The sequence below is a fragment of the Rhinoderma darwinii genome, chromosome 1 (assembly GCF_050947455.1).
Source record: "Rhinoderma darwinii isolate aRhiDar2 chromosome 1, aRhiDar2.hap1, whole genome shotgun sequence".
In the NCBI taxonomy this organism is placed as follows: domain Eukaryota; kingdom Metazoa; phylum Chordata; class Amphibia; order Anura; family Rhinodermatidae; genus Rhinoderma; species Rhinoderma darwinii.
The window spans coordinates 411,106,498-411,128,896 of NC_134687.1; the positions used below are offsets into that span (position 1 = coordinate 411,106,498).

General features: G+C 38.7%; 2 non-coding genes across 2 annotated transcripts; both read right to left on the reverse strand.

The window, feature by feature from the left end:
* Positions 1 to 14,798: 14,798 nt before the first annotated feature.
* On the reverse strand, positions 14,799 to 14,881 carry TRNAL-UAG (transfer RNA leucine (anticodon UAG)). Its single transcript has one exon. It is a non-coding gene; the product is annotated as a tRNA-Leu (tRNA).
* Positions 14,882 to 21,104: 6,223 nt separating this feature from the next.
* On the reverse strand, positions 21,105 to 21,187 carry TRNAL-UAG (transfer RNA leucine (anticodon UAG)). The gene has a single exon. It is a non-coding gene; the product is annotated as a tRNA-Leu (tRNA).
* Positions 21,188 to 22,399: the final 1,212 nt, after the last annotated feature.

The following is a 22,399-nucleotide window of genomic DNA, read 5'->3' on the forward strand; positions in this document are numbered from 1 at the left end:
TCTGTTTGAAAAATATGCAAGGGATTATAAGTCAATCTTTTGTAGCAGTTTTTATCATTTAATTGTCTGAAGGCCTCAGCTTCATACATCACACAAGGCCAGACCACAATATTTCCGCCTTTGTCGGCTGCTTTAAACACGACATCGTCGATTTTACTTAGTTTTTTGAGGCTTTGTCTCTGTGCTGCCGATAGATTGTCATTTTTAATTCCATTGGGTATTTTTGCAAATTCCTGACTGACTGATTTAACAAAAGAGTCTACTGCCGAGCACATACTCATTGCAGGAAACCGCTTTGATTTTATCCTAAGTGTTGGGGGTACCTTACCTGTTGGATCAGAGTCTTGTTCCCTTAACAGTTCTTCTAAGTCATATAGGGTCTGTTGTTCGGTGATAGTAGGGAAAGTCTCATCAACCTCAGACCTATGAAAATATTTTTTATAAATAAGAGATCGGCCGAAAATATGTAGGTCCTTAATTGCGGAAAATGTGTCAAAACGGGCACATGGGGCAAATGTTAACCCTCGCTCTAAGACCTCCATATCGGATGTAGAAAAAACGTGATTAGATAAATTAATTACCTTAAGTAAATTTGAAGGTCCATCGGCATCCGGCTTTCTCTTATTTGAGGTATGTTTGTATGGTACTTTTCTTTTTTGTCTCGTGCTATACGTGTGATAGGACCGCTGTCTTGATCCACCGTCAGATTCACTCTGAGATGAGATCGATGTTGTAGACATATGGCGATTGGTCTGTGCGGATGGAGTGCTTTTTCTCCATTTATAGACTTTTTGCTGGGCGTAATCATTGGTGTCTCTTGAAAATTTTTTAGACTTCATATCTTTAATTTCCTTCTCCCATTCAGTGAACTGATGTTCCAACGTAAGGTTGAACCTAACTAGGCCTTCAGGCGTAATTTTTTCTTTAAGATCAGATTGTATCACTTCAATGTCAATGTCGAGCTGATCTAATGTGGTTTGGTTCAAATTAACCAATAACTCCATGAATTTAAAGGAGCTTTGATTACAAGCTTCCTCCCAATTCGCAACAAATGTGGTATCCTCGATTGGGAAGGAAGGGAAGATCTGGACTCTGAGGCCTCTAGGGATCAATTTCCTTTGTAGGTAATTCTCCAAAAAGATTTTATTCCACCATATTTTCATACGGCGATGTAATAGATTCCTGTATTTATTCTGTAATTCACTCACATTCCCTTGACCATTAAAAGCAAGCTGAGTAGACCCATCATTAAAAACCTGATCCATTTGAGAACGCCAGATGCGTTCCCTAGCTTTGTGATCCATGGACCCTGATGTACTTGAATCTGTGAGGAACACAGTAAAAGATTAACCACATAAACCTATTAGTACATGCAGGAAAAGGGTCTAATAAGTATGCATATAAATATACACTATACTACTGCCTATACATAAAGGCTAGACCACAGTGCGCCAAGTAACCCTTGGTGTGTTGCCCTAAACAACTAATATAAACCTATAGAATATAGGGCACAACTAACACAAGTAAATTGAAAGATGTATAAATTTTATTAGATATTACAACATTAAAAAATTACAACATTAAAAAATGAGTCATACTGAGCATGAAACACAAGAGACGTCTGACACATGCAGAGAACATACAAAAAAAACTATATTAAATGACACTGTCACGGGTGACGGTATATATCTCTATCCATAGGTGATGTAAGCCTTGTACCAGATAGTTAAAGCTTCTGTGTGTTTAACATCTACTTAGACCAAGTGGACACATTTATGTATGCAGTTGAAAGGAGCTAGAGTATGAAACATATGTGCCCAGTGCACAGATATGTCAGCAAAAACTGCAAGCTTTAAGCTATGGTCTGGTAAGAGTAACACAGCATGTCTGCAATGGTGGTAAAGGTAGTTAAATTAACCAGATGGGGGGGAGAGAAGATATATAACATACCCATTTGTAGTCCTCTGCATGGAGAGAACGTCAGTCCCGACGCGCGTTTCGGCGGAATGCCTTCGTCCGGGGGTGCCGTCTCTCCAGCAGGAACCTCCCTCTTTAAAAACATATGGCCGTCCAATCATGTCAGCAGTTGAGGATCACATGGGGCAGTGAAAGTGTATACACTGGCGTCATGCATCGGGAGCAGGAAGACTCGTAGCAATCCCCCGAACGCGCGTCATCAAGGGGGCGTGGATCAACGGCGACTGACGCCGCAGATACACGCCCACCCAGATGCAGATGCCCGAGTCAGAGGGAAGCCGAGAAAACCCTCCCGGCGCAAGCGCACAAGCACCTACTGCTGTAGAAGAATGTCTCCCATGAGATATACGCAGTGCAGGATCGGACAGCAAATTTGAAGTTTGAAGGGCATAAAAATACAGTGTTAAACGATAATGACCATATATTCCATCAGGTGCAGCAGCTATAAGCATATTTGACAAACTGCAGAACAGCATGAAATCCAATCAGGAACAATGTACATAGGACCCAACGACACATTTAAAGATGTTACTAGAAATATGTCAAATTGCACCACGCATAAAAAGACAAATATAAAATGTTGGAAATAAAACATGTATCTCAAACATAACCATTATAATACAAATAACAGCAGTATCCATGAGTCAAACTTGTATGACAGTACATCCAAACAATTATAAATGGATAAAACTGCATATACAGTGGTCTTTATATATATATAAGACAAAAAAACACATATTAAAACAAAAATATATATAATACATATAAATATCATATTGAAAAAAATATATATATATAGATACAATATCTGTGTAAAATAGAATTTGATAATGCATGTAAAGCATAATGGAAAAATGATAAATAATAAATAATGCATAATAGTAAAAAATAATGGTGAAGATTATATATACACATATATGTAATAAAAAATTATATACATAACAAATATATAATGTGAAATACATCAATTTAATAATTGTGAACCAAACCAATAATAAAAGTGATGGAACAATACAATGTGTGTAATATAAAACAAATATGTTGCGTGTGTATATAGTCTATATTTATAAGGGTAATAGCAAATTACGTATAATGCTATATAGGGAAAAAAACGTACTAGGTGTTGTAAAGCACGATGTTAGGATTTTTATATGTGAACGAAACTAAGTGAGAAAGTGCATGCGTGTGAATGTTGATAAACAATTACACATAATACATAAAAATAATAAATGTAAAAATAAAAATAATAGATATAAACCGTGGTAGTAAATGGTAGAAAAAATATATATATATGTAATACATATATAGGTATAATAGTAAAGAGAGCTAAATAAATGTAATTTAATAATTACTGATTGATGGGTAATAGGTAAGTGGTGTAGAAGATGTGTACAAATATGAATATAATATTGTGTATAGGAATATATATGAATATGTATTAATTCAATGTACATCAAACACAAGTAACCCAATGAATATAGTGTGAAAAATAATAAAACAAAGAAAAGAAAAAAATGACAAAATGTGTATATTGTAAATATTTATAAACGAAGTGGACACAGTAAATATGAAATAAAAAGATGAATAATGGTGATAAATAATGAATAATAAATAAGTAAATATGCAAAATATGTATGATAATAAATAATACATATGTAAATATATATATATATATATTGGACTACAAAAGGGTCGTAGTAGCAATCATTGGGCAGGAAAAATGACTAGCGTTCTTTGTTGGTATAAATGGATATTCATCGCACTGTATTCATGACCTTTCGTTCTTCAAATTATAACAGGTCATAGTAGGTTCTATAATGAAAGGGGAAGTAATTAGACACATAAAAACTGAAACATATTTTAAAATAACCCACTGAAGGTCAATGGTCAAAGGAATGGGGTGAAATTGAGGTTCTCATTGAGCCCAAAAGGAGACATAGTCCTCAGAGTCCAGATCCACTTAGATTCACACCTTGCCAATCTTTTGGATATGTCACCCCCTCTAATATGTTTTTCAATGCAGTCGATTCCTCTCACTCTCAGTTTTGTCGAATCGCATGCATGATGTGCCTTGAAATGTCGGGCGACAGGTTTCAAGGTTTCAGGGTTCTCAGACATTTCAGCCAACGTGATATCACGGATGTGTTCCCTAACTCGAATTTTCAATTCACGTGTAGTAAGTCCAACATATATCTTAGGGCAGGGGCAGGTGGCATAATAGACCACTGCCTTGGTTGAACAGGTAATAGAATGGGTGATAGTGAATGTATGTTTGCCCGTTGAATCGACAAACGTTGTCGCCTTTTCAATATTAGGACACGCTACACAATGTCCGCATGTCTTACAGCCCCATTTAGGGCCTTTAGTCCCAAAGGGAAATCTTTGCCTATTTAGTTGGTAATGACTGCGGACAAGGTGATCTTTAAGATTTTTTGAGCGTCGTGCCGAGATGGTTGGATATCTAGAAATGTATTTCTCAATTGTTGGATCGGTGAGCAATATGGGCCAGAACTGCTTAAGTATATCTTTCATTTGAGGCCATCTTGAATGATACTCTGTGGTGAATCTTACCTGTGTCTCTAATTTGGTTTTTTAGTTTAGGGAATAGCAGCTCGTCTCTTGATGTATTTTTCGCACGGTGATATGCCTTTTTAATCGAGCGTTTACTATATCCCCGGGCAAGGAAGCGGTTAATGAGGTCATAGGCCTGTTTCTCAAATGCATCAGTAGAAGAACAGATCCTTCGAATCCTTAGGAATTGGCCGATTGGAACTGCCTTAATCGTCTGTATGGGGTGAGAGGAGGAAGCGTGAAGGAAGGCATTGACTGCTGTTGTCTTCCGAAACACATCTGATTGAAGGAAACCATTCACATCCCTACACAGCTTAATGTCCAAAAATTCAGCTCGACATTTGTCATAATGATACGTAAGCTTGATGTTTAGATCATTTAGATTTAGTGCATTGATGAAATTCTCAAAAGTCTCAGGTGTGCCCCTCCAGATAAGTAGGATGTCATCGATGTACCGGGCCCAAAATATGACCCGGTCCATCGAGACACCCCGCCCACCATGGAAAAGGTCACGTTCCCACAGCCCCAGGAACAGGTTCGCATATGAAGGGGCACATGCTGCCCCCATTGCTGTTCCCTGGAGCTGGAGGTAAAATTTATCCTTGAAGACAAAAAAGTTATGTTCAAGTGCAAATTTGAGAAGTGTCGAGATAAAATTTGCAAAAATAGGTTCCATATTCCCCATAGTTAGGAATGCAGAGACAGCTCTTAAACCATCAGTATGGCGGATACTAGTGTAGAGTGACTCAACGTCACATGTACACAGTAACATATCTTCCTCCACACTGATTCCATCTATTTTCTGCAGAAGATCTGCAGTATCGCGCACATGTGAAGGTAAACATTCGACAACCCCTTTAAGATGATGGTCAATGAATTTGCAAATTTTCTCGGTTAAATTACCCCTACCTGAGATGATTGGCCTTCCTGGGGGAACGGTTGCATCTTTGTGAACCTTTGGTAGCAGATAAAATGTTGATATGGTTGGTTCAGTAGGGATAAGTGCATCATATACTTCTTTGGTAATGATGTTCTCAGTTTTGGCCTTTATTAGGATCTTTTCCAGATCTGTTTGAAAAATATGCAAGGGATTATAAGTCAATCTTTTGTAGCAGTTTTTATCATTTAATTGTCTGAAGGCCTCAGCTTCATACATCACACAAGGCCAGACCACAATATTTCCGCCTTTGTCGGCTGCTTTAAACACGACATCGTCGATTTTACTTAGTTTTTTGAGGCTTTGTCTCTGTGCTGCCGATAGATTGTCATTTTTAATTCCATTGGGTATTTTTGCAAATTCCTGACTGACTGATTTAACAAAAGAGTCTACTGCCGAGCACATACTCATTGCAGGAAACCGCTTTGATTTTATCCTAAGTGTTGGGGGTACCTTACCTGTTGGATCAGAGTCTTGTTCCCTTAACAGTTCTTCTAAGTCATATAGGGTCTGTTGTTCGATGATAGTAGGGAAAGTCTCATCAACCTCAGACCTATGAAAATATTTTTTATAAATAAGAGATCGGCCGAAAATATGTAGGTCCTTAATTGCGGAAAATGTGTCAAAACAGGCACATGGGGCAAATGTTAACCCTCGCTCTAAGACCTCCATATCGGATGTAGAAAAAACGTGATTAGATAAATTAATTACCTTAAGTAAATTTGAAGGTCCATCGGCATCCGGCTTTCTCTTATTTGAGGTATGTTTGTATGGTACTTTTCTTTTTTGTCTCGTGCTATACGTGTGATAGGACCGCTGTCTTGATCCACTGTCAGATTCACTCTGAGATGAGATCGATGTTGTAGACATATGGCGATTGGTCTGTGCGGATGGAGTGCTTTTTCTCCATTTATAGACTTTTTGCTGGGCGTAATCATTGGTGTCTCTTGAAAATTTTTTAGACTTCATATCTTTAATTTCCTTCTCCCATTCAGTGAACTGATGTTCCAACGTAAGGTTGAACCTAACTAGGCCTTCAGGCGTCATTTTTTCTTTAAGATCAGATTGTATCACTTCAATGTCAATGTCGAGCTGATCTAATGTGGTTTGGTTCAAATTAACCAATAACTCCATGAATTTAAAGGAGCTTTGATTACAAGCTTCCTCCCAATTCGCAACAAATGTGGTATCCTCGATTGGGAAGGAAGGGAAGATCTGGACTCTGAGGCCTCTAGGGATCAATTTCCTTTGTAGGTAATTCTCCAAAAAGATTTTATTCCACCATATTTTCATACGGCGATGTAATAGATTCCTGTATTTATTCTGTAATTCACTCACATTCCCTTGACCATTAAAAGCAAGCTGAGTAGACCCATCATTAAAAACCTGATCCATTTGAGAACGCCAGATGCGTTCCCTAGCTTTGTGATCCATGGACCCTGATGTACTTGAATCTGTGAGGAACACAGTAAAAGATTAACCACATAAACCTATTGGTACATGCAGGAAAAGGGTCTAATAAGTATGCATATAAATATACACTATACTACTGCCTATACATAAAGGCTAGACCACAGTGCGCCAAGTAACCCTTGGTGTGTTGCCCTAAACAACTAATATAAACCTATAGAATATAGGGCACAACTAACACAAGTAAATTGAAAGATGTATAAATTTTATTAGATATTACAACATTAAAAAATTACAACATTAAAAAATGAGTCATACTGAGCATGAAACACAAGAGACGTCTGACACATGCAGAGAACATACAAAAAAAACTATATTAAATGACACTGTCACGGGTGACGGTATATATCTCTATCCATAGGTGATGTAAGCCTTGTACCAGATAGTTAAAGCTTCTGTGTGTTTAACATCTACTTAGACCAAGTGGACACATTTATGTATGCAGTTGAAAGGAGCTAGAGTATGAAACATATGTGCCCAGTGCACAGATATGTCAGCAAAAACTGCAAGCTTTAAGCTATGGTCTGGTAAGAGTAACACAGCATGTCTGCAATGGTGGTAAAGGTAGTTAAATTAACCAGATGGGGGGGAGAGAAGATATATAACATACCCATTTGTAGTCCTCTGCATGGAGAGAACGTCAGTCCCGACGCGCGTTTCGGCGGAATGCCTTCGTCCGGGGGTGCCGTCTCTCCAGCAGGAACCTCCCTCTTTAAAAACATATGGCCGTCCAATCATGTCAGCAGTTGAGGATCACATGGGGCAGTGAAAGTGTATACACTGGCGTCATGCATCGGGAGCAGGAAGACTCGTAGCAATCCCCCGAACGCGCGTCATCAAGGGGGCGTGGATCAACGGCGACTGACGCCGCAGATACACGCCCACCCAGATGCAGACGCCCGAGTCAGAGGGAAGCCGAGAAAACCCTCCCGGCGCAAGCGCACAAGCACCTACTGCTGTAGAAGAATGTCTCCCATGAGATATACGCAGTGCAGGATCGGACAGCAAATGTGAAGTTTGAAGGGCATAAAAATACAGTGTTAAACGATAATGACCATATATTCCATCAGGTGCAGCAGCTATAAGCATATTTGACAAACTGCAGAACAGCATGAAATCCAATCAGGAACAATGTACATAGGACCCAACGACACATTTAAAGATGTTACTAGAAATATGTCAAATTGCACCACGCATAAAAAGACAAATATAAAATGTTGGAAATAAAACATGTATCTCAAACATAACCATTATAATACAAATAACAGCAGTATCCATGAGTCAAACTTGTATGACAGTACATCCAAACAATTATAAATGGATAAAACTGCATATACAGTGGTCTTTATATATATATAAGACAAAAAAACACATATTAAAACAAAAATATATATAATACATATAAATATCATATTGAAAAAAATATATATATATAGATACAATATCTGTGTAAAATAGAATTTGATAATGCATGTAAAGCATAATGGAAAAATGATAAATAATAAATAATGCATAATAGTAAAAAATAATGGTGAAGATTATATATACACATATATGTAATAAAAAATTATATACATAACAAATATATAATGTGAAATACATCAATTTAATAATTGTGAACCAAACCAATAATAAAAGTGATGGAACAATACAATGTGTGTAATATAAAACAAATATGTTGCGTGTGTATATAGTCTATATTTATAAGGGTAATAGCAAATTACGTATAATGCTATATAGGGAAAAAAACGTACTAGGTGTTGTAAAGCACGATGTTAGGATTTTTATATGTGAACGAAACTAAGTGAGAAAGTGCATGCGTGTGAATGTTGATAAACAATTACACATAATACATAAAAATAATAAATGTAAAAATAAAAATAATAGATATAAACCGTGGTAGTAAATGGTAGAAAAAAAATATATATATATGTAATACATATATAGGTATAATAGTAAAGAGAGCTAAATAAATGTAATTTAATAATTACTGATTGATGGGTAATAGGTAAGTGGTGTAGAAGATGTGTACAAATATGAATATAATATTGTGTATAGGAATATATATGAATATGTATTAATTCAATGTACATCAAACACAAGTAACCCAATGAATATAGTGTGAAAAATAATAAAACAAAGAAAAGAAAAAAATGACAAAATGTGTATATTGTAAATATTTATAAACGAAGTGGACACAGTAAATATGAAATAAAAAGATGAATAATGGTGATAAATAATGAATAATAAATAAGTAAATATGCAAAATATGTATGATAATAAATAATACATATGTAAATATATATATATATATATTGGACTACAAAAGGGTCGTAGTAGCAATCATTGGGCAGGAAAAATGACTAGCGTTCTTTGTTGGTATAAATGGATATTCATCGCACTGTATTCATGACCTCTCATTCTTCAAATTATAACAGGTCATAGTAGGTTCTATAATGAAAGGGGAAGTAATTAGACACATAAAAACTGAAACATATTTTAAAATAACCCACTGAAGGTCAATGGTCAAAGGAATGGGGTGAAATTGAGGTTCTCATTGAGCCCAAAAGGAGACATAGTCCTCAGAGTCCAGATCCACTTAGATTCACACCTTGCCAATCTTTTGGATATGTCACCCCCTCTAATATGTTTTTCAATGCAGTCGATTCCTCTCACTCTCAGTTTTGTCGAATCGCATGCATGATGTGCCTTGAAATGTCGGGCGACAGGTTTCAAGGTTTCAGGGTTCTCAGACATTTCAGCCAACGTGATATCACGGATGTGTTCCCTAACTCGAATTTTCAATTCACGTGTAGTAAGTCCAACATATATCTTAGGGCAGGGGCAGGTGGCATAATAGACCACTGCCTTGGTTGAACAGGTAATAGAATGGGTGATAGTGAATGTATGTTTGCCCGTTGAATCGACAAACGTTGTCGCCTTTTCAATATTAGGACACGCTACACAATGTCCGCATGTCTTACAGCCCCATTTAGGGCCTTTAGTCCCAAAGGGAAATCTTTGCCTATTTAGTTGGTAATGACTGCGGACAAGGTGATCTTTAAGATTTTTTGAGCGTCGTGCCGAGATGGTTGGATATCTAGAAATGTATTTCTCAATTGTTGGATCGGTGAGCAATATGGGCCAGAACTGCTTAAGTATATCTTTCATTTGAGGCCATCTTGAATGATACTCTGTGGTGAATCTTACCTGTGTCTCTAATTTGTTTTTTAGTTTAGGGAATAGCAGCTCGTCTCTTGATGTATTTTTCGCACGGTGATATGCCTTTTTAATCGAGCGTTTACTATATCCCCGGGCAAGGAAGCGGTTAGTGAGGTCATAGGCCTGTTTCTCAAATGCATCAGTAGAAGAACAGATCCTTCGAATCCTTAGGAATTGGCCGATTGGAACTGCCTTAATCGTCTGTATGGGGTGAGAGGAGGAAGCGTGAAGGAAGGCATTGACTGCTGTTGTCTTCCGAAACACATCTGATTGAAGGAAACCGTTCACATCCCTACACAGCTTAATGTCCAAAAATTCAGCTCGACATTTGTCATAATGATACGTAAGCTTGATGTTTAGATCATTTAGATTTAGTGCATTGATGAAATTCTCAAAAGTCTCAGGTGTGCCCCTCCAGATAAGTAGGATGTCATCGATGTACCGGGCCCAAAATATGACCCGGTCCATCGAGACACCCCGCCCACCATGGAAAAGGTCACGTTCCAACAGCCCCAGGAACAGGTTCGCATATGAAGGGGCACATGCTGCCCCCATTGCTGTTCCCTGGAGCTGGAGGTAAAATTTATCCTTGAAGACAAAAAAGTTATGTTCAAGTGCAAATTTGAGAAGTGTCGAGATAAAATTTGCAAAAATAGGTTCCATATTCCCCATAGTTAGGAATGCAGAGACAGCTCTTAAACCATCAGTATGGCGGATACTAGTGTAGAGTGACTCAACGTCACATGTACACAGTAACATATCTTCCTCCACACTGATTCCATCTATTTTCTGCAGAAGATCTGCAGTATCGCGCACATGTGACGGTAAACATTCGACAACCCCTTTAAGATGATGGTCAATGAATTTGCAAATTTTCTCGGTTAAATTACCCCTACCTGAGATGATTGGCCTTCCTGGGGGAACGGTTGCATCTTTGTGAACCTTTGGTAGCAGATAAAATGTTGATATGGTTGGTTCAGTAGGGATAAGTGCATCATATACTTCTTTGGTAATGATGTTCTCAGTTTTGGCCTTTATTAGGATCTTTTCCAGATCTGTTTGAAAAATATGCAAGGGATTATAAGTCAATCTTTTGTAGCAGTTTTTATCATTTAATTGTCTGAAGGCCTCAGCTTCATACATCACACAAGGCCAGACCACAATATTTCCGCCTTAGTCGGCTGCTTTAAACACGACATCGTCGATTTTACTTAGTTTTTTGAGGCTTTGTCTCTGTGCTGCCGATAGATTGTCATTTTTAATTCCATTGGGTATTTTTGCAAATTCCTGACTGACTGATTTAACAAAAGAGTCTACTGCCGAGCACATACTCATTGCAGGAAACCGCTTTGATTTTATCCTAAGTGTTGGGGGTACCTTACCTGTTGGATCAGAGTCTTGTTCCCTTAACAGTTCTTCTAAGTCATATAGGGACTGTTGTTCGGTGATAGTAGGGAAAGTCTCATCAACCTCAGACCTATGAAAATATTTTTTATAAATAAGAGATCGGCCGAAAATATGTAGGTCCTTAATTGCGGAAAATGTGTCAAAACAGGCACATGGGGCAAATGTTAACCCTCGCTCTAAGACCTCCATATCGGATGTAGAAAAAACGTGATTAGATAAATTAATTACCTTAAGTAAATTTGAAGGTCCATCGGCATCCGGCTTTCTCTTATTTGAGGTATGTTTGTATGGTACTTTTCTTTTTTGTCTCGTGCTATACGTGTGATAGGACCGCTGTCTTGATCCACTGTCAGATTCACTCTGAGATGAGATCGATGTTGTAGACATATGGCGATTGGTCTGTGCGGATGGAGTGCTTTTTCTCCATTTATAGACTTTTTGCTGGGCGTAATCATTGGTGTCTCTTGAAAATTTTTTAGACTTCATATCTTTAATTTCCTTCTCCCATTCAGTGAACTGACGTTCCAACGTAAGGTTGAACCTAACTAGGCCTTCAGGCGTCATTTTTTCTTTAAGATCAGATTGTATCACTTCAATGTCAATGTCGAGCTGATCTAATGTGGTTTGGTTCAAATTAACCAATAACTCCATGAATTTAAAGGAGCTTTGATTACAAGCTTCCTCCCAATTCGCAACAAATGTGGTATCCTCGATTGGGAAGGAAGGGAAGATCTGGACTCTGAGGCCTCTAGGGATCAATTTCCTTTGTAGGTAATTCTCCAAAAAGATTTTATTCCACCATATTTTCATACGGCGATGTAATAGATTCCTGTATTTATTCTGTAATTCACTCACATTCCCTTGACCATTAAAAGCAAGCTGAGTAGACCCATCATTAAAAACCTGATCCATTTGAGAACGCCAGATGCGTTCCCTAGCTTTGTGATCCATGGACCCTGATGTACTTGAATCTGTGAGGAACACAGTAAAAGATTAACCACATAAACCTATTGGTACATGCAGGAAAAGGGTCTAATAAGTATGCATATAAATATACACTATACTACTGCCTATACATAAAGGCTAGACCACAGTGCGCCAAGTAACCCTTGGTGTGTTGCCCTAAACAACTAATATAAACCTATAGAATATAGGGCACAACTAACACAAGTAAATTGAAAGATGTATAAATTTTATTAGATATTACAACATTAAAAAATTACAACATTAAAAAATGAGTCATACTGAGCATGAAACACAAGAGATGTCTGACACATGCAGAGAACATACAAAAAAAACTATATTAAATGACACTGTCACGGGTGACGGTATATATCTCTATCCATAGGTGATGTAAGCCTTGTACCAGATAGTTAAAGCTTCTGTGTGTTTAACATCTACTTAGACCAAGTGGACACATTTATGTATGCAGTTGAAAGGAGCTAGAGTATGAAACATATGTGCCCAGTGCACAGATATGTCAGCAAAAACTGCAAGCTTTAAGCTATGGTCTGGTAAGAGTAACACAGCATGTCTGCAATGGTGGTAAAGGTAGTTAAATTAACCAGATGGGGGGGAGAGAAGATATATAACATACCCATTTGTAGTCCTCTGCATGGAGAGAACGTCAGTCCCGACGCGCGTTTCGGCGGAATGCCTTAGTCCGGGGGTGCCGTCTCTCCAGCAGGAACCTCCCTCTTTAAAAACATATGGCCGTCCAATCATGTCAGCAGTTGAGGATCACATGGGGCAGTGAAAGTGTATACACTGGCGTCATGCATCGGGAGCAGGAAGACTCGTAGCAATCCCCCGAACGCGCGTCATCAAGGGGGCGTGGATCAACGGCGACTGACGCCGCAGATACACGCCCACCCAGATGCAGACGCCCGAGTCAGAGGGAAGCCGAGAAAACCCTCCCGGCGCAAGCGCACAAGCACCTACTGCTGTAGAAGAATGTCTCCCATGAGATATACGCAGTGCAGGATCGGACAGCAAATTTGAAGTTTGAAGGGCATAAAAATACAGTGTTAAACGATAATGACCATATATTCCATCAGGTGCAGCAGCTATAAGCATATTTGACAAACTGCAGAACAGCATGAAATCCAATCAGGAACAATGTACATAGGACCCAACGACACATTTAAAGATGTTACTAGAAATATGTCAAATTGCACCACGCATAAAAAGACAAATATAAAATGTTGGAAATAAAACATGTATCTCAAACATAACCATTATAATACAAATAACAGCAGTATCCATGAGTCAAACTTGTATGACAGTACATCCAAACAATTATAAATGGATAAAACTGCATATACAGTGGTCTTTATATATATATAAGACAAAAAAACACATATTAAAACAAAAATATATATAATACATATAAATATCATATTGAAAAAAATATATATATATAGATACAATATCTGTGTAAAATAGAATTTGATAATGCATGTAAAGCATAATGGAAAAATGATAAATAATAAATAATGCATAATAGTAAAAAATAATGGTGAAGATTATATATACACATATATGTAATAAAAAATTATATACATAACAAATATATAATGTGAAATACATCAATTTAATAATTGTGAACCAAACCAATAATAAAAGTGATGGAACAATACAATGTGTGTAATATAAAACAAATATGTTGCGTGTGTATATAGTCTATATTTATAAGGGTAATAGTAAATTACGTATAATGCTATATAGGGAAAAAAACGTACTAGGTGTTGTAAAGCACGATGTTAGGATTTTTATATGTGAACGAAACTAAGTGAGAAAGTGCATGCGTGTGAATGTTGATAAATAATTACACATAATACATAAAAATAATAAATGTAAAAATAAAAATAATAGATATAAACCGTGGTAGTAAATGGTAGAAAAAATATATATATATATGTAATACATATATAGGTATAATAGTAAAGAGATCTAAATAAATGTAATTTAAAAATTACTGATTGATGGGTAATAGGTAAGTGGTGTAGAAGATGTGTACAAATATGAATATAATATTGTGTATAGGAATATATATGAATATGTATTAATTCAATGTACATCAAACACAAGTAACCCAATGAATATAGTGTGAAAACAGTCTAATGTTTTGGGGCGTATACCGACATCATTTTTTTACTAATATTTCACCAACACTGACGGAATGACTGCAAAGAATGTTTAAGAAAACATGAGCTGTCAGAAGTGGGACTTGAACCCACGCCTCCAGGGGAGACTGCGACCTAAACGCAGCACCTTAGACCACTCGGCCATCCTGACTTACAGAAATGCTCTGCTTCTCCAGATTGGTAGCAAAAACAATCATGTTGAGAGTCGATTTTTTGGGGATGTTGAATTGAAAGATTAGAACTGTTTCTTGTCCATTTCCGTCTTGTATTTATTGGTTTATGATTACAGTGTTGCAAAAAGAAGTCCTTAAAGACCCTTTTACTTGCTTGATCTTGAAAATATAGAGAAATCCCCCTGGGAGGTACCCAGGAGTAAGGCAGTGGTGTAGGATTCTCTATAACATTCACTCAAGTAAGCAGAGGGATATGAATTGTTTTACATTGTTCACTTATATTTAGGGTCCTGTTAGAGATATGGGGATCATGAGAATTTAGAGTTGGTAGAGAATATGATCAAGGTTAAAAAAGTTGGCAGAAAGGAGTGTTGTGAAAGTCGTGGTACTAAAAAAGGTATCTACTGCACCTGACTGTTGGGTGTGGAGCACTTCTCTTTATCAGAATTTAGATTAAGCCGCGTAACTGGTGGGTTCTGCAGGTGTTCGTCAGGGATGGGGTTTCTCTGACAGTTTTACAAGTGCTAGAATTAATTTGGCTCCAAACTCCCACTAATACAAAGCCACATGTATATAAGTGGCTCGGGCTGGTCTCTTGGAGCTATGGAGTGCACAGTAGTGGAGCTAGGCCGTGTTCTGTAGCCAGCCCCAGGATGTGGCCCCGTGTCTCAAATATTGCCACAACTTACATGGTTGCAGTGGGTAAATGCTATTAGCAAAAGGACTCCTCTCATCGCCGTACTCAGCTGCATAGAAATTGGGCAACAGAATAGCTGCACTATCACTCAATAGTACTGAATGCAGAATTGTCCCAGGTCAGGTGTTGAGTCTGTAGAAGTCTTTACAGGGAGTTGGCGAGGATTTTACCAGGATAGCGGAGGAGCTCAAGGAAAATGCGTCATTACTTTATGAGTCTTAGACCTGACATTATATCATGCTAAGAAAATATGAGTGTTCAAAAGTGGGATTTAAATCCAAAAATTCAAGAGAGATCGGTCGGTCGGTCATCCTAACCTACACAAAAGTGCAATTTTTAAAGATTGGATGCCGAAACAGTTATCTGAAGAGTCTAATGTTTTGGGGCGTATACCGACATCATTTTTTTACTAACATTTCACCAACACTGACGGAATGACTGCGAAGAATGTTTAACCCCTTAAGGACGCAGCCTAGTTTTGGCCTTAAGGCTCAGAGCCCATTTTTCAAATCTGACATATTTCACTTTATGTGGTAATAACGTCGGAATGCTTAAACCTACCCAAGCGATTCTGAGATAGTTTTCTCGTGACACATTGGGCTTCATGTTCGTGGTAAAATTTGGTCGATATATTCAGTGTTTATTGGTGAAAAATTGCAAAATTTAGAGAAAATTTTGAAAAAATTGCATTTTTCAGAATTGAAATGCATCTGCTTGTAAAACAGATGGTTATACCACCCAAAATAGTTACTAGTTCACATTTCCCATATGTCTACTTTAGATTGGCATCGTTTTTTGAACATTCTTTTATTTTTCTTGGACGTTACAAGGCTTAGAACATAAACAGCAATTTCTCATATTTTTAAGAAAATTTCAAAAGCCTTTTTTTTAAGGTACCTCTTGAGTTCTGAAGTGGCTTTGTGGGGCCTATGTATTAGAAACCCTGATAAAACACCCCATTTTAAAAACTAGACCCCTCAAAGTATTCAAAACAGCAGTTATAAAGTTTTTTAACCCTTCAGGCATTTCACAGGAATTAAAGCAAAGTGGAGGTGAAATTTGCAAATTTCATTTTTCTTGCTGAATTTCAATTTTATTCATTTTTTTTCTGTAACACAGAAGGTTTTACCAGAGAAACACTACTAAATATGTATTTTCCAGATTCTGCAGTTTTTAGAAATGTCCCACATGTGGCCCTACTGCGCTCGTGGACTAAAAGACAAGCCCTAGAAGCAAAGAAGCACCTAGTGCATTTTGAGTCCTCTTTTTTATTAGAATATATTTTAGGCAGCATGCCAGGTTTGAAGAGGTGTTGAGGTGCCAAAACAGTAGGAATCCCCCAATAGTGACCCCATTTTGTAAACTACACCCCTCAAGGAATTCATTTAGGGTTGTTGTTACCATTTTGACCGCACATTTTTTTCACAGCACGTATTTGAATTGGGCTCTGAAATGAAAAAAATTTCATTTTTTCCAATAAAATGTCATTTGTGATCAAAATTTCTTATTTTCACAGGGAACAAAATACCCCATTTTGTTGCCCAATTTGTCCTTAGTGTGGCAGTACCCCATTTGTGGTGATAAACTGCCGTTTGGGCCCATGGGAGGGCTCAGAAGGAAAGGAGCGCTATATGTTTGTTGGAGTCCAGATTTTGTTGGATTGGTTTTCGGGTGCCATGTCGCATTTGCAGAGCCTCAGAGGTATCAAAGCAATGGAAACCCACCAAAAGTGACCCCATTTTGGAAACTACACCCCTCAAGGAATTCATTTATGGTTGTTGTTAGCATTTTGACCGCACAGTTTTTTCACAGCACCTATTTCAATTGGGCTGTGACATTAAAAAAATGTCATTTTTTCCAATAAGATGTAATTTTTTACCAAAATTTCTTATTTTCACAGGGAACAAAATACTCAATTTTGTTGCCCAATTTCTCCTGAGTGCATCAATACCCCATTTGTGGCAATAAACTGCCGTTTGGGCCCATGGGAGGCCTCAGAAGGGAAGGAGCGCTGTGTGTTCTTTGGAGTACAGATTTTTCTGGTTTGGTTTTCGTGTGCCATGTCGCATTTGCAGAGCCCCAGAGGTATCAAAGCAATGGAAACCCACCAGAAGTGACCCCATTTTGGAAACTACACCCCTCAAGGAATTCATTTATGGGTAATGTGACCATTTAGACCCCATAGTTTCTTCACAGAACTTATTTGAATTGGGCTGGGAATTTAAAAAAAATATATTTTTTCCAATAATATGTCATTTTAGCTCAAAAATTCTTATTTTCACAAGAAATAAAATACTCAATTTTGTTGCCCAATTTGTGCTGAGTGCGGCAATACCCCATTTGTGGTGATAAACTGCCGTTTGGGCCCATGGGAGGCCTCAGAAGGGAAGGAGCGCTGTGTGTTCTTTGGAGTACAGATTTTGTTGGATTGGTTTTCGGGTGCCATGTCACATTTGCAGAGCCCCAGAGGTATCAAAGCAATGGAAACCCACCAGAAGTGACCCCATTTTGGAAACTACACCCCTCAAGGAATTCATTTATGGGTAATGTGACCATTTAGACCCCATAGTTTCTTCACAGAACTTATTTGAATTGGGCTGGGAATGAAAACAAAATTATTTTTGTCAAATAATATGTAGTTTTGGCTGAAAATTTCTTATTTTCACAAGAAACAAAATACCCCATTCTGTTGCGCAATTTGTTCTGAGGGCCGCAATACCCCATTTGTTGTGATAAACTGCCGTTTGGGCCCATGGGAGGGCTCAGAAGGAAAGGACCACCATTTGGCCTACTCGGGATTTTCTAGTGCGAAGTCATGTATGCAGAAGCCCCTGAGGTACCAGTACAGTTGAAACCCGCAAGAAGTGACCCCATTTTAAAAACTACACCCTTAAGGCATTCATCTAGAGGTGTAGTGACCATTTTGACCGGAGACCTACACCCCATAAACTGTAATGTGGGTTCTCCCGGGTATGGCAATACCCTACATGTGGCTGTTATCAGCTGCCTGGACACACAGCAGGGCCCAGAGGGGAAAGACGAGGGGGGATAAGCTGTGCGGAGTGCATCAGGGTAAGTAAAATTGGGGTAAATTATAAACCAAGGGATGTATGATAAATTTTAAAACACTTTCATACAGAGCTCTGGTTATTCGGGACACGTGTCACATTGATATATTGTGTCCTCCCTTATCCCCCTCTTATAGCAGACTTTGCACCTCTTTTGACTTTTTCCCTTCTTGCCAGTTTGGGGAACTTCTCCTGGAAAGTGTTGCCGCCCTGGTACGATGCGTGTGGCCTCGCTTCCAGAAGTACTGGGTGCCCCCCCTTCTTGGTCCCTAAAGATTAGGTTCTTGATAATCACCTCTTGAAATTCCAGGAAAGTTCGCGTCTGGCCTGCACATCGACGTAGCACGTACGCATTGTACAAAGCCATCTATATGATGTTCCCGGCCAGCTTCTTATACCACACCGCATGGCACTGTAGGGCTTCAGGACTTGATCTTACAAGTCCATCACTCCCATGTACCTATTGTAGTCCAGGATGCAGTCTGGTTTGGGGGTGGCCTTTCCTTCATATATCCTAAACCTGTAGGTATACCCTGATGCACTCTCACAGCTTATACATCTTCACGCCATACCTTGCCCTCTTACCCGGCAGGTACTCGCGGAATTGAACCCTCCCTTTAAAATGTACCAGGGACTCATCAATAGAAATACACTTCTCGGGGGTGTATGCTTGGGAAAACCGGGCACTGGAACGGTCTAATAGGGGTCTCCGTTTAGACAAACGGTCAAAACTGGGGTAATCTCGGGGTGGGCACGGCTCATTATCAGTATAATGTAAGAAGCGAAGTATTGCCTCATTTATTTATTTTTTTAGGTTCCAGTTCAGTTCTGAAGTTGCTTTGAGGGGCCCATATATTAGAAACCCCTATCAAATACCCCATTTTAGAAACTAGACCCCTCAAAGTATCCACAACAGCATGTAGAAAGTTTATGAACCCTTTAGGTGTTTCACAAAAATTTAGAGCAAAGTAGAGGTGAAATTTACATTTTTTTTTTGTCAGAAAATCCTCTTTATACCATTTTTTTTATAACACAAAAGGATTTATCACAGAAACGCAACTTAATACGTATTGCCCAGATTCTGCAGTTTTGAGAAATATCCCACATGTGGCCCTCGGGCGGTAATGGACTGAAGCACCGGCCTCCGAAGCAAAGGAGCACCCAGTGGATTTTGAGGCCTCTTTTTTATTAGGCACCATGTCCGGTTTGAAGAGGTCTTGTGGTGCCAAAACATTGGGAACCCCCCAAAAGTGACCCCAATTTGGAAACTAGACCCCTTGAGGAATCCATTGTAGTTTTCTTGGGGTGCATGCGGCTTTTTGATCAGTTTTTATTCTATTTTTAGGTGGCGTGGTGACTAAAAAACAGCAATTCTACTATTGTTTTTTTTTCGTTTTTTTTTACAGCGTTCACCGTGCGCTATAAATGACATATTCACTTTATTCTGCGGGGCGATACGATTACGGCGATACCAGATGTTTATAGTTTTTTTTTATGTCTTATGGCGTTTGCACAATAAAATACGTTTTGTAAACAATCATTCACTTTTTGTGTTACCTTATTCTAAGAGCCATAACGTTTTTATTTTTCAATCAATAAAGCCGTGCGAGGACTTATTTTTTGCGTAACGAACTGTAGTTTCGATCAGTACCATTTTTAGGTACATGCGACTTTTTGATCTCTTTTTATTCCATTTTTTGGGAGGTGAAGTGACCAAAGAATTGTGATTGTGGTTCGGTTTATTATTATTTTATTTTACCGCGTTCACCGTGCGGGATAAATAATGAAATAATTTTGTAGTTCAGGCCGTTACGGACGCGGCGATACCAATTATGTATAGTTTATTTGTTTGTTTATATATTTTTATTAATAATAAAGGACTGATAAGGGAAAAGGGGGGATTTTTACTTTTAATACTTTTAAATCTTTTATTTTCACACAACTTTTTTTAACTTTATTACTTTGTCCCACTAGGGGACATGAGGGCAGGAGGCTCTGATCGCTATTCTAATACACTGCACTACATGCGTAGTGCAGTGTATTAGAACTGTCAGCTACTCACTGACAGCAAGCATAGTGGGTCCTGACGTTGTCAGGACCCACTAGGCTTCCGTCTATGGCATAGCCGGACGCCATTGTTTGGTGTCCGGTTGCCATAGTCACCATCGCCGGCCGCTATCGCGTAGCAGGCCGGCGATGGCAGCTTAACCCCTAAAAAGCTGCGATCTCTATAGAACGCGGCTTTTAAGGGGTTAATCAGCGGGGACACTGAACACTGAACAAGACAGCAGCGTCAGAGCTCCTGTATGTGTCGGGAGGACGGCCGAAACGGCCGTTACTCCCGAGACGTACTATTACGGCATGGAGCGCGAACGATACAGCTGCCATGACGTAATAGTACGTCAAGGAGCGGGAAGGGGTTAAGAAAAGATGAGCAGTCAGAAGTGGGATTTGAACCCACGCCTCCAGGGGAGACTGCGACCTAAACGCAGCGCCTTAGACCACTCAGCCATCCTGACTTACAGAAATTCCCTGCCTCTCCAGATTGGTAGCAAAAACAAACATGTTAAGAGTCGATTTTTTGGGGGATGTTGAATTGAAAGATTAGAACTGTTTGTCTGTAGAAGTCTTTACAGGGAGTTGGCGAGGATTTTACCAGGATAGCGGAGGAGCTCAAGGAAAATGCGTCATTACTTTATGAGTCTTAGACCTGACATTATATCATGCTAAGAAAATATGAGTGTTCAAAAGTGGGATTTAAATGCACAAATTCAAGAGAGACCGGTCGGTCATCCTAACCTACACAAAAGTGCAATTTTTAAAGATTGGATGCCGAAACAGTTATCTGAAGAGTCTAATGTTTTGGGGCGTATACCGACATCATTTTTTTACTAATATTTCACCAACACTGACGGAATGACTGCAAAGAATGTTTAAGAAAAGATGAGCAGTCAGAAGTGGGATTTGAACCCACGCCTCCAGGGGAGACTGCGACCTAAACGAAGCGCCTTAGACCACTTGGCCATCCTTACTTACAGAAAAGCTCTTCCTCTCCAGATTGGTAGCAGAAACAAACATGTTAAGAGTCGATTTTTTGGGGATGTTGAATTGAAAGATTAGAACTGTTTCTTGTCCATTTCCGTCTTGTATTTATTGGTTTATGATTACAGTGTTGCAAAAAGAAGTCCTTGAAGACCCTTTTACTTGCTTGATCTTGAAAATATAGAGAAATCCCCCTGGGAGGTACCCAGGAGTAAGGCAGTGGTGTAGGATTCTCTATAACATTCACTCAAGTAAGCAGAGGGATATGAATTGTTTTACATTGTTCACTTATATTTAGAGTCCTGTTAGAGATATGGGGATCATGAGAATTTAGAGTTGGTAGAGAATATGATCAAGGTTAAAAAAGTTGGCAGAAAGGAGTGTTGTGAAAGTCGTGGTACTAAAAAAGGTATCTACTGCACCTGACTGTTGGGTGTGGAGCACTTCTCTTTATCAGAATTTAGATTAAGCCGCGTAACTGGTGGGTTCTGCAGGTGTTCGTCAGGGATGGAGTTTCTCTGACAGTTTTACAAGTGCTAGAATTAATTTGGCTCCAAACTCCCACTAATACAAAGCCACATGTATATAAGTGGCTCGGGCTGGTCTCTTGGAGCTATGGAGTGCACAGTAGTGGAGATAGGCCATGTTCTGTAGCAAAAATAGGAAAAGGGAGGAATCCTCCAGCTCAC